This window comes from Gadus morhua, chromosome 13 (genome assembly GCF_902167405.1).
Source record: "Gadus morhua chromosome 13, gadMor3.0, whole genome shotgun sequence".
NCBI lineage: Eukaryota > Metazoa > Chordata > Actinopteri > Gadiformes > Gadidae > Gadus > Gadus morhua.
The window spans coordinates 21,006,915-21,021,562 of record NC_044060.1 but is presented as its reverse complement, the minus strand read 5'-3'; the positions used below and the strand labels follow the sequence as shown (position 1 = coordinate 21,021,562).

General features: G+C 45.5%; 1 protein-coding gene across 5 annotated transcripts in view; it reads right to left on the bottom strand.

The window, feature by feature from the left end:
* Positions 1-7,291, bottom strand: part of chl1b (cell adhesion molecule L1-like b) — a 76,444-nt gene extending 69,153 nt beyond the window's left edge. For all 5 annotated transcript variants that reach the window (XM_030374600.1, XM_030374607.1, XM_030374604.1 and 2 more), the window contains exon 1: positions 6,978-7,291. The gene's annotated coding sequence lies outside the window, so the exon portion shown is untranslated. The remainder of the gene's footprint in view (positions 1-6,977) is intronic.
* Positions 7,292-14,648: the final 7,357 nt, after the last annotated feature.

Here is a 14,648-nt window from a genome sequence, read left to right as displayed (position 1 = left end):
CAAAGCATAAATCCCGGATTTTGATGCAATACTGTAAACACTATGGCCTAGATCCAAACAAATCAGATTAAATTGAACTTTAATGATTCTGTGGGGGAATGGAGCTGTCAAAACAGTCAGTAATTAGGTTACAGAGAGCAGTCACGTGACCAGCAAGTTGTAATTAAGACAAAACAACGAATGGCAAAGAGAGAGACAAGTCATAATAAAACACATCACAACAGGGGGTGCAAGTAATTTCATCAGCAAATGTACCAAGAACATTAGATTAGCTGTTTACACCCAACAAACCAAATGCCTTGGTGCGGGCACTTTACATCAACACAACCAACACCTCTAATCAGCTTCCAACACACCCCAATAAATAAACACTAATACCAAAGCACTTTATTCAATCTATTTACACTGCAAACAGAGGGCTAGGCTTCTGTGGTGCAGGATAGCATAGAAAGGGTTTGACATCTAATGGATGGCACTGGGTTCATCCCCAAAACTGGCCTACCCCTTTCCAGGTCAATAATAATAACTTTAAAAAAAGTTACTTGAAAGTAGTTTTGGGTAATAGTGCCATAGTCAACATGTATTTCAGGATAATATATCTAACCGGCCAAAACGCACACAAGCCTATCTTGGTTCAGATCACTGACTCTGCCCTATGTGCCATGTGTCTGACTATCTGACTGGTTCTCTGTGTCCCCCCCTTGAATCTGGGTGCCCTTCAACTGAGTCCCTGGGGTCCCCTTGAAACGTCACCCATGCAGCAACACACAATATCCTTCACAGAGACACAAAGACGAGGATATTGTTCTGTCGCCCCACCTCCCCGCTCTATTCTTTGCGTTTCTCACTTTAATGCCTGCTCTCTTTGTTCCCTTTCTACCTCAGTATGCATGGGGTACCCAAAAGCCAGACGGCAATAGAAATGGAAATAATCTCCGTAGTGTGTCCCACTGATTCAGGGCAATAACTTGTGGCTCTTATAGGCTAGAGCTGTCGTGTTTGTTGTACATTGGAGGACCCCTTAGTGCTGCCTTCTGTGGTTTTATTAATTTTATTTGGAAGTTGTACGATTCTGCTGGGACATGGCCAGTCTGAGGACTCCTGAGTGGAAGGATTGAATCGGACAAACATGAGGTTTAAAGGGCAAGTGTGGAGAATTGAGCGGCGTCTAACTGGACAGACATGACAGAAATTGGTTATATTGTTAAATAAATATATTTGTATATGTCATTTTGTGTTTTAATTTGTCTATAATCCCATGAAAATAAATTGTTGTGATTTCTTTTCATCGAATGAGCCCTTTATATCCCCCACTCCGGTAGCCCAGTGTGGTCTTCGTTTCTAGAAGAGACACATTTTGATTAACACCATAATCGCAATTTTACGCTCTTTAAAACCTAACTACTAATCTAGTTTTACAGAAAAAACGAAATACAATTTATAAATCTTCACATGCCACATGCCTCTCATTGCTGTCGCAGATGATGTTATCATTTTGAAAGTACCTTCTGTTGCCATTCAGGCAAGTACAGGCCACCACCGTTTTTCAGTTGATTGCAACCTCACCACTAGATTCCCCTAATACTACACACAATACCTTTAGTCTGACAAATAGACAGTTTGTGTTGCCCCCTCCGTAAATCATTAATGTTTTCATAGCTTTTTGCGTTTGTAATGTAAAATTAACTGTGACATTTAGACTCTGATAACATTATATAAAATACCCATGGAGTAAAGCAGAGTTTATACAATTAGCAACTAACAATGCAATAACAAGACAATATCAGGCAACAATTTGGTGAAAAGATCTTGCCTCGGATTGAACGTTCACAGCTGGGGGGCGGAAACTACAACTCAGACAAGAAAGATATGTGTCAAAACAAACAATAAATTCATGAACCGGCACACAGCAATATTCAGGGGTTTGTCTATCTTTTGCCTGAACGATTGTCATGTATAGACATGACAAGTTGTCAGTCAGTCAACCCTGTATCTGCTACTGCCCCCACAAAAGAACACTGTCTGGGTAAAAAACGTCCGCCAAAATTGTATTTGACAGTGCATTGCACTGTCCTTGGGTCTTGCTCATGGAAATAGGAATGCACTGCAGAGCCTAGTTCTAGCTTCGGTGCAGGAACATACGTGAGTGAAATCACGGTCTGAGGACCTCTTCTCCACCACGTTTCGAACACACGGAGGGGAAAATGAGCGTCTGAATGCTTCAGATAACACTGACCTTGCCGACGGTTCACCCTTCAATATTACCTCCACAGATTAATGGCCTGTGCAGTGCGAGAGCACCCATTGATCACGTGCAACCACGTGCAACCCCACCCACCCCCATAAACGCACCTTCAACCCCTCCCCCCTCCCCTCGTGATAGAAGAGCCTGTTTAATAGAAAATGAACATCGATTGCTGATGATCAGGATCTCTCAGTCAGCAGCCCCTACATCATCCCCCATCCCCCACAGCCCATCCTCCACTCTACCCCCTTCACCCCCCTACCCTCCCACGCTTCCAGGCAACACCATGGAGGGAATTACCTCAACATTCCTCCATCTCTCCCCGAGGGCCGATAACAGGTGTCATGAAATGGAAGAAAAAGAAGAAGCAGGGGGAAGGGAGGAAAAAAGAAAAAGCAGATGAATATGCACGTTGCCAGGGGATGGCGCGCACCGGGGTGGCTGCATATGAATGAATATTTCATGTAACCCAAACACCTTTTCCCGAACATACAGTCTGGGGTTTGACTCTCTCTCTCGCTGCCTCTCTCGCTCTCTCCCCCCTAACCTGTCACCCAGCCATGAACATGAAAGACGCGTTTCTTTCTTTTTTTGGTGTGCCATGATGGCACTCCCCGGCACGCCCGCGGCCCCGCGAGGCACAAGCTGTCAGGTGTAATTGCTTGTGCCGCCGAGCGCCTCAGCTGGAGTTCAATTAAGCCACTAGGTGCTAGCTCGGCTGCGTGGTTCTGTCCCTGTATCTTCCAGACACACCCGTGCAAACGGTCCACGAGTTCAACACCATCAACACAACCATCACCAGGTATCGCCTGCTGTGTGTGTGGAAGGGCAAGCTGTGCTGAAGCTATTCTGAGGTGTCACACATTGTGTTTGCATGGGTGTGAATGTGCGCCGAGGGAGATTCTGGGTTTGTGGGTGTGAATGTGTGGTGTTGGCCGTGGTTTGTGTGAAGGGCCAGGCGTGGAAGGTTGTGTTTGTGTTGCGTTGTGTGTTTATATCGGATGATATCCATATGAGTGTGAATGCGTGTGCTTGAACGTTCCCAAGTGTGATTCTGTGCACATGAGTTGGAATCTGTGTGTACATCTATACATGAGTTTGAGCGTGATTCAGGGTGCACGTAGGCATGAGTGTGAATCTGTGTGCAGGTGTGTGTTTACATTTGTGACCGTGTGTGCGTGTGAATCTGTGCAAGCAGGTGTGTAAGCGTGGACTCGTCGTGAGAGGCCGTTATGCCTCAGCGCCCCCCCGTCGTGTTCTCGATAGGGGGATTACACAACACCCCGCACCCCCCAGCCCTGCCATGAATAAATGATTGCCTGGCCACAGCCACTCATTACTGCTAACCTTCGTCAATAAGCTTCCTTTAAAATTGCTAAACAATTATATAACGCATGCGGACGGAGGTCAGCCAGTGCTCCGCTCCAACGAGAATTTCGATCCAGAAGAATCAGATAAAAACGTGCTCCACTACACTGCTCCGCGTTTGGGTACTACCTGCAAATCGAGTCGGGATAAGGGAAGGTAAATATCGCAAGAGTTGCAACATGATGATAAGCACAGCAGTTGCAAATATGCTAATGTGTTGTCGCAACAACACACCCAAATCGCACATTTATTTGTATTTATTTTACACCAGCAATTTGTGGATATGGTGCGTGGGAGCTTTTGGTCCAGACAGAATCTTGTTACATCTCTTTCTCTCCCCTGGAATAGAGATGCCAGGTGTAACCAGCTGAGAGAATGGGTTCTCTGTGTGTCCCCACTCTCTCATTGGCTCTACCATCTCCACCCACCTCCCCCACGCCTGTACCTCTTGGTAGACCAGGCAATACAGTACAATACATTTAGCACACACACACACACACACACACACACACACACACACACACACACACACACACACACACACACACACACACACACACACACACACACACACACTCTCATGCACACACTCATGTACACACACTCAAACACACACACTCTCATGCACACACACACACACACACACACACACACACACACACACACACACACACACACACACACACACACACACACACACACACACACACACACACACACACACACACACACATCTTTCTGTGTCTGATACAACACAAGCCTCCTCCCCCTGTGTGAACAACTGGTGATAACATCGCCTGCCTATGAATATTTGTCTCTTCCTCAAACCCCTTTATACACCTCCAAACGGTAGTGGGATACTTGCTATGTTTGCATAAAAAAAAGAGAACTTTGAAGATTTCGCCAACTCTGATCGATTCTTAAAAATCTGTCCACGTCGCCATTTCCGAAATGTGGATCACTTTGGTGGGGACAGTCCCAGGTCCCATCAACATGCTGTTGGGCTGCAGGACTGTGTGCCTCTTCTGTTGTAAATTCACACAGTCAACAGCGTCAGGCTGCCAGTCGCTAAATTATGATGAACGTGCCTGACCGCGGGCGACAAAGAGCGCCCTTGTTGCCCGCACTTAGTAATCCGAGACATTTAAAAGAAGAAGGAGGAGAAGAATAGGCCAAAAAGGGACCCATGAAATGTGTCAGATTGGACCGGAATCTCAAGTGAGTCTCGTGTGGGGGGGGGACATGTAGGGAGTTGGTGGAGATGGTGGTGCTGGAGGAGATGTTAGAGATGGTGCCCAGAGAGGTGCTGGCTGAGGTGGAGATGGTGGTCGTGCGGTAGTGGAGGAGAGACATGGCCGGAGGCCGAGCGAGGGGTGGCGATGCAGTAGCTGGGCCCAATTATGGTGGTGATGTGGATGGTGTTGGAGGTGCTGGGGGAGAGAGATGGTGGTGGTTTGGTGGTGGAGGTAGTCGTGGAGAGGGTGGAGGTAAAGGGGGAAATAAGGGCGGTGGTAGAGGTGCTGGGGGATAGGGATGGAGGGGGTGGGCGAAAAAGAGATGCTGGTGCTGGTGGTGGACACTGGGATTGTCCAATTACTGGCCGGGATTCAAATTGTTTGGTGAGAAACATTCGACCTACTTCTGGACGACAAAGCATAGCTGCCCTAAATACAGAGAGAACTGGGCACCGTGTGATGACATGTGGCCGGTGAGGGGACTCAATAAGTAGGAGGTGGAAGAGACTTACCTGCAAATGCTCAATTAGTCTCAACTTATATTATCACTGTTACTATAAAATACATTTTGGGATAGTGTTAGATAATAAAACTTATTATACACTATACAATAAAACTGCAAATGGTGTTGTAAATGTCCCATCATTGGTGATTAGTATTCTTAGAGATATATATATGCATTGAAAGGTTATATTTAGACGTACACATGTAAGCAGTATGTAGCAGTAACATTAGAAATAGTAAGCTAGATTTAGGTTGACTGCAGTACTATTATATCTTTGGGTTGACCACATGTTTTATCAAACAATCATGCCACACAGTCTGCATCAGCATGCATTGAACTCGTCTTGCTGAGGTAATAACTTACTTTAAGGGCTCTAGTGTCTTTCAAGCTGATCTATTCCAGCATGTTTTATGTCTACTGCCTTTTCATCTGCTTTTATATTAACTACAGGCCTAAGGTTATGAGCAGCCCGATGTCTTCAAATGTGGATTACATTATTATGATGTTTCATGCCCTTGATTTATGATGGCTTGTAAGGAAAGGTAAAGATAAAAGAGAATATGAATTGTAAAGAGGTAGTTTTAAGCAGAGCGGGAATTGAATATGGTTAATATTATTATGAAAGAGCACTCTTTCATATTTATATAACAGGACTTTGATCTATGTCATGATAGCATGATGGAGCAGTTTGCATGTGGTAGATCTTGATTCTTCTCAGTTGTTGCACGTTTTGTCATGTGGGATGATCTGAATGGCTAAAAATCTCTTCTATTTTTTTTACATGAAACCACGTATTAAGGCTTCGTTAATGATGTTTATTGTATTGTGTTTTCTTCCGTTGATTCTGTTGTATTATATATTGTAATGTTCTATTATATTCTAACCAGTTTGACAAGAATATTTGTGCCATTGAATTCGTCTAATACGAGCAAGCTGATAATAGACTGATAATAAACTGCATAAGCTTTGAACATATTCATGCCCTTTTATCCGATTATTTTGTAGAAATAAACTTATTCATTCCAGATGATGAGACATCTGTTTGAGGCTCCATCTTTCTATGACCACATCGTGTATACAATGGAACTCAAATGATTGCACATTGCACCTTTACCAAACATGTCGAGTCGAACTATGAAGAGAACTGTATTTTAAAGCGACTGTGAAAATTAAACATTTCTGATCTGCCTCTGACTTGTTACTGTCACGTGTCAGGTGCCTCACCTGACAGCTATGAATCATACTGAATCATTTCTGATTTAGTATTCATCACCATATTTCGCTATTGCTGCAATATGCCTGTAAACATACAGGGTAGAAAATCTAATGATGGGTTTTAATCTAAGGCTTTATGAACACGAAGCTCGTCACTGATTGTCACTCTTTTTTACCAGCATCTTTCTGACAAAATTAATAAATAAAATGCGTAACATATGAAAGATAGCCCATACATTCGGTCGCGTGTTCAAGAGTTCACGTTCCCATCCTCGCAGCCAGTGCGCACTCCCGCTCAGCCAACTTGACATGAGCGCAAAGATGAAAAAACAAATCCAAAACAAAACAGAGGAAAATCTTAACCATGCACTACATTTTAGGCTCCAAGCTTGAGAAATCCAGAACTCACCAGTAAACGCAACTCACGTCGAGTAAAGCCAAAGTTGATTTTTTTTTTCTGTCTCTCGACCGCTGGATGCTTACGGCTCCGTGGGTGCGATTGGTGGGATGGGGAATGAGGAATGCCTGCGTCTGGATGCTATCGCGCCCCCCAGTTAAAAGTAAAAGGGTTTCCTCCTCCACAAAGACGTCGAGAGAAAAGGGACCCTATCGCAGTCAATAGCTTTTTAGAAAACCATAGCAACGCAGGAAAAAACCGTGCTCAACTTCTCAACGTTGTGACCGGGTTAGAGCGCCCTCGGTGACAGGGACATTATTCCGCGCACTGAATGGGCAGGTTTTTTAGGAGAAGTCGGGGGAGGGGGTGTGAGCAATGTCCCCGACCCTCCTGTGTAAACATTCGTATTCAATAAGAGAAAATGAAATGCACTTCACATTTTTAAAGGATGCAATAAATTCTGCAGGATACATTATTTCAAAGACACACCTGCTATCAGTAACTTGGTTAGTTGCATGGGTTAAGTGTCTATCCCTCAAACCTATTCGCACCAATTCAAAACAATAGTGACCCATTTGGGTTCAATATCGGCTGTGTATTATAGACTGGTGGGTCCCAGGGGGGTGTGGGTGTTTGTTTGAGTGATTGTGTGTGTGTGTGTGTGTGTGTGTGTGTGTGTGTGTGTGTGTGTGTGTGTGTGTGTGTGTGTGTGTGTGTGTGTGTGTGTGTGTGTGTGTCTGTGTGTGTGCGTGTGTGTGTGTGTGTGTGTGTGTGTGGTTGTGTATTTGTGTGTGTGCGTTCATGCATGCCTGCAGTGCATGTTTACTTCTGTAAATGTGTGTTTGTGTGTGTGTGTGTGTGTGTGTGTGTGTGTGTGTGTGTGTGTGTGTGTGTGTGTGTGTGTGTGTGTGTGTGTGTGTGTGAGTGTGTGTGTGTGTGTGTGTGTGTGTGGGTGGGTGTGTGTGTGTCTGTGTGTGTGTGTGTGTCTGTGTGTCTCATCGTGTGTGTTTATGTGTGCATCCCTGTGTGTGTGTGTCCCAGTGAGGGGGGGGTGACCATGTGCGTGCATGTGTGCGCACGCGCGTGAGTGTGTGTGTGTGTCAGCATGCGTGTGACAGCAGCAGGAATCATTAGAGGCGTGCGTCAGCAGCCCGGGACGGGAGGTCAGGTAGAAATACAATTAGATTCTAACCTCAAACCTTTAACAGGGTGCCGATTTCAACAGGAGAATGACAGTTTGTTGCGTGCCCTTTCACTGGTGCCATATTACAAGAAAAGGAAAAATAAAACCCTTTTTCTAGCCACCTATGCGCTTAAGTAAGCACCTTTTACATAGACCTATTGTCTTAAGTATAAGAAATTTTCTTTGGGACCTATAACAAATAATGGTATCGTTCACTGCAAACTATAGCCTAAAGTAGCTCCTTTTTCAAGAGACCTATATTCTACAGTAGGCACTTTTTAGAAAGACCTATAGTCTAAAGTAGGCACTTTTTAGAAAGACCTATAGTCTAAAGTAGGCCCTTTTTACAGTGACATAGTCTAAAGTAGGCCCATTTTTCCAGGACAACTATAGCTAAAGATAAAGGTCCTTTTTCTAGAGACCTATTACATATAAGAGACCTATTGTCTAAAATAGGCAGATTTTGATTAATAATCTAAAGTAATGGCCCTTTGGACCTGCAGTCTGATCTTGGCATTTTTCATTTGCAACCGTCTAACCAGCCACCCTGGCAGAATGACCCCATCACCCCTTTCAGTCAATAAGAACAAAGTCTACTCGACCAATTGTGTGATTTGATTTCTTTGTTTGGTTGGTTCTTGCAAAGATTTGACGAGCTCAGCTTTTCATTGGGACTCACAACAAATTCTCCATGTGTAACACATAACACATAGAGCCTATCAATCCATGTTACTTTGATGCGTTAAAAGGGATAAATGCACCATTCAGGGATGAGCTATAGTTCCGGCTCAAACAGTAGCAGATGCTGGAAAGAGTGTCTAATTGGATCAGTGGCAGCACTCTCTCCAAGACAAAGGGCTTCATAAAAATATCCTGTTTCAACCATTGCTCACTCCAGCCATTATGTAATTCAGTCAGGGTCATTAGAATTTCCCTTAATCTGATTATTTGTATTCTTGTCAATCTGTCCATTTCCGTTCTTTTGCCAAACAGATTGAGTTCAGAAGTTTGCTGCTCCTCCTCCTCCTCCTCCTCCTCCTCCTCCTCCTCCTCCTCCTCCTCCTCCTCCTCCTCCTCCTACACCTCCTCCGCCTACTCCTGCCCCTCCTCCTACTCCTGCCCCTCCTCCTACTTCTGCTCCTCCGCGTCCTCCTCCCACTACTCTTCTTCCTCCTCCTTTTCTCTTTCTCTTGGTCCAAATACCTTTTTCTTAAGTGGAAGCTTTCTTTTATGATAACAAAAAAATTGAATCCCTACTTTGAATATTGACAACAAATTTTTGTTTCTAATCAAACCTATAGTGTGTCAATCCACTTGAGTGTGTGTAGGTTGTGAATCCAATAATAGTTCATTATTCAGTAATATCCATTACAAGCGTACCCCATCACTAATTCATTCTTGTTCTTCTTGCTGTTTTGCATTTCGGTCCCCGAATGCAGGCAAAATAAACAACGTAAACACTCGCACACACAGTATGAGATCATAGCCACACTACCCCCACACAGACGCGGCCAACCCTACGCACCTCATTATGTACCACAGAATGTACAATTTCCTATGGATACTGGGTGAGCCTAAAAAGAATGAGCGGGTGCTGTCAAACTACGGTTTGAAAACAGAGGGTACCTCTGTCAGAGGTGTCAAAGTTCACGGGAGAAGCATGAATGCAACCCCCCCTCTATCGGCTCGCTTCCGCCATGTTTCTCTGATGTGCGCCCCTTTCCATCTCTCTCTCGATCCATCTCTCTCTCTCTGTTTCTCTCACTCTTTCTATATGTCTCTCTTCCTTCTCTCTCCGTTGCTCTCACTCTGTGCTCTCTCTCTATGTCTCTCTCCCTCCTGTCTCACTGATTCCCTCTCTCACACTCTCGCTCTATGTCTCTCTCTCCCCCTCTTCTCTCTCTCTCCCTCTCTCTGGCACACTCTCCCTCAATGTCTCTCGCCCCGTCTCTCCACCCCTTGGTGCTGCGCAACATCACTGTGGGACAGAAATCCCTTCATTGACGTCTGCAGCGCTGCATAATGAGAATAAATGGGCTGGAAGTAAATATGCAGCCCGCTTGCTCAACTTGCTGCTCTATACCAGCCTTTCCCCCCTCTTTCATCCAACATTAAGATGGATTGCGATGCCAAATGTCTCAAAACAACGTTTCATGGTGCCCGCCTCCCCCCCACCCTATTCAAAGAGAGGCTAAATCCAAGGTTCATTTTTAAATGATTTATATAATTCGATGTCCAGACGCTTAGTACAAGATGAGAATACATTTTAAGTGATTGACTTTATTCAAGTAATTATTTGTGTAATTTGTATTAATGCTAAATAACAAACTCCTTTATTAAATTTGTTCCCTCCGTTTGTTTAACTGCACACAAAGGAGAGAGTGGCAACACGGTATTGTCAGTGGACATCGTGCTGGCGGGAACGGGCGTTCGACCTTGCAAACCAGCAGTCTCTCTCTACTCATATGGATCACAGATCACTGACCCCTACTTTCAGACTGCTCCCTCCCCATCCCCCATCCCAACCACCACCATTTGCCCATACTGAGCCACACCGGAAAGCACTTTTACTACAGTTACAGTTACTACAATAGCCAGCCAAACCCTGGAACCGAGTGAGAAGGGGGAATGTTATAGTTTGTATTTAAACTAGAGAGCCCAAAAAACGAAATAGAGGCTTTATTTTATTTATTTTTAGGGCCGTGTTTGAAGCAGAGACGAATGCTTAATTGTTCATAGCTAGCGTGATCGGACTACAGGGACCTAATGACTCGGTTGGTTAGCTGTTATATATAGCCCCCTACTGTCAAACATTGATTTGTAGCTTTGTCATGAAAGCAGGAAAAACGAAAAGTAGAGGAGAGAGAAAAAGGCTGGGGGTCTGGGGGGAAACCCTCAAAACACCAAACATACAAACAAATAGTTATTCTCTCTTCAATTGATTGTCAGAATGGTTTCAGCTCCTGCTGGCAAACTTTGAAGCCACTAGAGAGAAAACACAATTATTTGCTACCGACATAACTGGCTGGTGTGTGTGTGTGTGTGTGTGTGTGTGTGTGTGTGTGTGTGTGTGTGTGTGTGTGTGTGTGTGTGTGTGTGTGTGTGTGTGTTTGTGTGTGTATCTTCATCATTGTTAAAACTCCTCACATGTTCCATAACACACTAACCTAAATATGACATGCATGCAAACACTCCGCCCCCCACACACACACATACACACATACACTCACACACACACACACACACACACACTAACATACACACACACACACACACACACACAGTCCCCATCAACAGACTGAGGCACATGTTGCAAACAGATTGCAAACACATTAAAGTTGTTTACAACCCATTGTTAATGGTTTCTGGGACTGAGGAATGTATTTTGCTTTATGCGATTGCAATGTGTAGACCTGCATTGTGAGTACATTGTTAGTTATATATAATAACAAAATTCATAACAAAATAACTAATTCCTTTTTTCTTCTTCCTCTGAAATTCCTTTAATCTCCATCAAAGTGCTTCTAAATTATAGTAACATTATGTTAGCCTGTTGGCATAAAGTAGAAGCCCAGGGACTATGGGCGGAAAATAGCAATGTCCTAGAAGCTCGTTCATTACATATGTCCTTGTTTTATTTAAGGTCAATGCTCATTTTACAATGTCCCTGTTCAAATAATTTAATTAAAATGAAAATGTGTAAGCAACAAATAGCAGGTTTAATACATTATGTGTGTCTCAGTTAGTTCTATTATGTTACATCCCCTTATAAAGTCTCTTCAAAGTGTGCTAAAACAGGACACAGCGGAATGCATATCCTTGAATAAGCATTTTGCTACAGCTGGATACCAGCTTGACAATAACTTTGAGCCTCCATCTGTAAATAAGCCAGAAAATAGAAAGCCTGACATGGTGCTGCAGACACGTGCCTGCATGCCTTTACAATGACACATACACACATGCTCTGCTTCAGAAATAAATACATTAGTCACAGCCTTGTATCACACTCTTTGAAGTTGGTTGAATTCAAGTTGTGAAGCTACCCTACAATAACTACAACTAACTTGTAATTAAGTAACGTAACATTTTGTCGCTTCGCAGACACTTTTTTAAAAGGGAGCTTTTAAGGCATGTTTTTTTTTTTGGATACACTTAGGGGCAGGTAGCGGGTAAGGCCTCTTGCTCATGGATGCCTGGCTTTGGAGATTGTTATTGAAATCCAGAACCTTGTGGTTGGGACTAAAAAACCCAAACCACTAGAATATACGGGAACCCTGTATGTTGAACTGAGCTGTTTGTCGAGTGGTGAGTGCATCAACCATCCACTAATGAACAGCTTTATGCAAACCACAGCACAACCATGGCTGCATGTACTCAATTCTCCTTCTCTCATTCCCTCTCCAACCCAAAATAGGCTTTTCCGAAGGGCCCTTCCTCACACCTGCAGTCATATAAACCACAGCGCTTTGAGCCGTCTCTCTCACCTGGGTTAAACCCTAAACATCTGTATCAGCCCCCCCCCCCCCCCCCCCGTCGGCATCTGTAGCGCCCACCGCCCACACCTTCCTCACTTCCCTCTGTCTTCACGCACGCGGTTTTCCAGGCCAACAGCGCAGCAGTAGTTGTTTTTTTTCGGCGGTGGTAATTAATATGAGCAGCATGAGCGTACTGGCAGAAGGGAGCGCTATCCCCCTGGCAGACAGCAGCGTGTGTGGGACGCGCGCCCTCCCGGGAGACCCGGCACTACCGAAACCAAACCCGTTACCGGGGGGGGGGGGGGGGGACGACACCTCACCCCCCGCCCCCCCTTGAGTGAACTGTGGTACGCACAGTTCAGTCTTAATGAGGAGGATGAAGATATGAAGAGGAGTGCACAAACTTGAAGTGCAGATGCACGCGCCAACGCGACGAAGGGTATATTGTGGGGGTGGGAGGGGGTCCCTTGGAATGGTTGCTGTTTCCATGGCAATCAAAAAAAGAGTGACGATAAAACATCAGTTGTGAGACTGGAGGCTGGTGCCAAAGAGGTGTCTGCGAGTTGAACAAGGGAGAGACGATGCGGTGGAGCGTTGTTCGCTAGTGTATGTTAACGCCTGTTAGAACCTGGAAGATAAAGTGTTCATAACACCGCCTGCTTCCGTTCCAGCATGCCGGGTTATTATGTGCTTCTTGCGCCCCATAAGAAATATACAGCTAACGAAGAAACAAACTGAACAAAACGATAGAGGAAGGGAGGTAGACAGACCCTCCAAAATAGAGAGAGGGTGAAAGAGACAGAGAGAGAGAGAGAGGGATCGCCAGAGAGATGGGGACAGAAAGAGACAGAGAGACAGATGGAGTGAAACAGGGGGACATAGATCTTCTGCTGTAAAGGAATTTCGTACTATAATTAATTCCTCATTCAATGCACGCAGCACCATAATGGTTTGATCATGCAGATAATTGCCCCTCCCCCATTCCCCCTCAGCACTCCCCATCCCCGGGCTCTGCTCTACAGGCATGCCCGCATCAGGTGGTGCCAGCAGGAGGCAACCAGCCACAACTTCCCGAATGAAGAGAACACGTTTGTGGACACAAAAGGTTCCCTTCTCGAGTCGTGGCGTTGATTGTTGCTGTTTTTCCCAGGAACTCGCGTCATGTTCTACTGGAGAGAGAGCTAATACGGCAGAGTGTCAGGTGTGAGAGCAACAGGACAGACCTCATAATTTCCGAGAGAAATCCTCCCTCCCTCCCTCCCTCCCTCCCTCCCACCCTGCCAGGCATTCTGGCGGGGGGTCGATAACGGCGCATTTCTGCGTAAGTACGCTGCATGTATTCAGTGAATGATCACTACACATCTACAGCCAGACACATTTATCCAAAGCGACTAGCAGCGAATAATTTTTCAATGCATATCATTAAAGAGCATGTCCGGGGGTTAGCGGTGCGTTTATCGCTACGACGACTGGTAGGCTTCTGGTATGGGGTTCAATCGGAACCCAGAGTCCTTTGGATCTCAGCTCCGGGAGTCGAACCACCAGATCCACTCCAAAGATGAGGCTTGGTCTAAAGGAGTGTGTGTTTGTGTGTGAGCAGGCTCGATGTTTGCTCACACCCACCCACACACAAACGGCAGACGCCGGCGCCGCGTCAGGCGTCAGTGCACGTCAGGTGTCGCTCCCCCCCCCGCTCCCAGTCTCAGACGGCTGCCGGGGTCCCTGGAGAGGGAGTGGGAGGGTCTTAGTGGCAGGCCTGGGGGGATAACAGGGATGGAACCATGTCTGTTTCAATTAAAAGGTCTGGGGAGGATTTGTGGAGCAGATGCGTGATGAGGGGCTGGGGGAGAGGGGAATACAGTAGCCTGGACCAGTCCCACGGCCGAGGGGAGGAGGGGCGCGTGGTGGTGGGAAGGAGCAGCGTAGAGATCCCATAATAACCAGGAGGAGTGGATTTTAAGGAGCTGGGGGGGGGGGGGGGGGTCTGCCTGGGAATCAATAACAGCAGAGTCAAGACCCTCATCT